Source organism: Geospiza fortis, unplaced genomic scaffold (genome assembly GCF_000277835.1).
Source record: "Geospiza fortis unplaced genomic scaffold, GeoFor_1.0 scaffold78, whole genome shotgun sequence".
NCBI lineage: Eukaryota > Metazoa > Chordata > Aves > Passeriformes > Thraupidae > Geospiza > Geospiza fortis.
The window spans coordinates 3,129,428-3,130,496 of NW_005054339.1; the positions used below are offsets into that span (position 1 = coordinate 3,129,428).

Sequence of the window (1,069 nt, forward strand, 5' to 3'; positions counted from 1 at the left end):
CCAGCCTGGAGGGGGCTGCCCTGCCCGCAGGAGCCCCTTCCGTGCCGCGTGTATGTGTGACCCTCCCGGCCAGCATCCACCAGCTCCCAGCTCAGGCAGGGCAGCCGAGCCTGCGGTGATTGCACCGAGCCCCGGGCTGTGGTGGGGCTTTGGTTGTCACTGGTGTCCTGGTGAGGCCCCAGTGGCTGTGCCACGGGTGAAACCCACAGGGGCTGATGATCGGCCTGGCTCAGTCTGTGCCTTGCACAAGGCACTGCAGCACGGCCAGGAGGCAAGGTGGGATCTGTGTTCTGGCACAGTGCCCTGATAACCATCACCTCCCACTCCCCAGGGGAGGGCTGCTGCTGCCAGAGTCAGGGGAGAACTTTCCTACCTCGTGCTGTGCACCCATCAGAGTGGCAGACACAGCAGCATGGGCCCCTCAGGGTATTGTGAGCACCTGCTTAGCCAGAGCCCCCAAATCCTGCTCCCATTTGCATGGTGGTACAAGAAATGCCAAGGGCTAATGGTGGGGCTGTAGCAGTGGGGGAAACTGAAGCGTGGATCCCCATGACTACCATCATGGACAGCTTGCCCAGTGCTCAGAAGCCTACTGACTGCCCAGGGTGCCCTATCTGGTTGTCACCACTTCGGTGCTTGCTCTGTCCTTGTCCCCATTCCTATAGCACAGCTCCGTGCTTGCAGGCAGGAATGGGCAGAGCCCGGCACACTCGTGCTGATGGGCTCAGACAGGCATGGGCAGGGCTGGATGCTGCTTGGCTGGGCTGCCTCTGTTTCCCCACGGGCAGGAGCAGGAGGGGTGTTTCTGAAGCCCATTATGTTTGGGATTAGATTAATGGGGACTTTAAAATAGGGAGGGACGTAGCTGGCTCACATCCCCTCCAACTACCAGGTCGAGCCCAGTGGGGGATCCCCTTATGCCGTGCGTGGAGTTGCCCTGTGCTGATGCTCAGGGCTCTGCAGACACTCGGCAGCATCGGGGAGGGATCGTGGTCTGGGGGCTGTGGGGAGGGGGCTGTAACCCGAGCTGAGGTCTTGTTTCTCTGCCCCAGCCGCGGCGCCACCAGCC

At 61.9% G+C, this 1,069-nt stretch overlaps 1 protein-coding gene across 1 annotated transcript in view; it reads left to right on the forward strand.

The window, feature by feature from the left end:
• The window catches only part of SEMA3B (semaphorin 3B), an 8,402-nt gene that overhangs the window by 1,603 nt on the left and 5,730 nt on the right, over positions 1-1,069 (forward strand). The gene's annotated exons all lie outside the window — the stretch shown is intronic.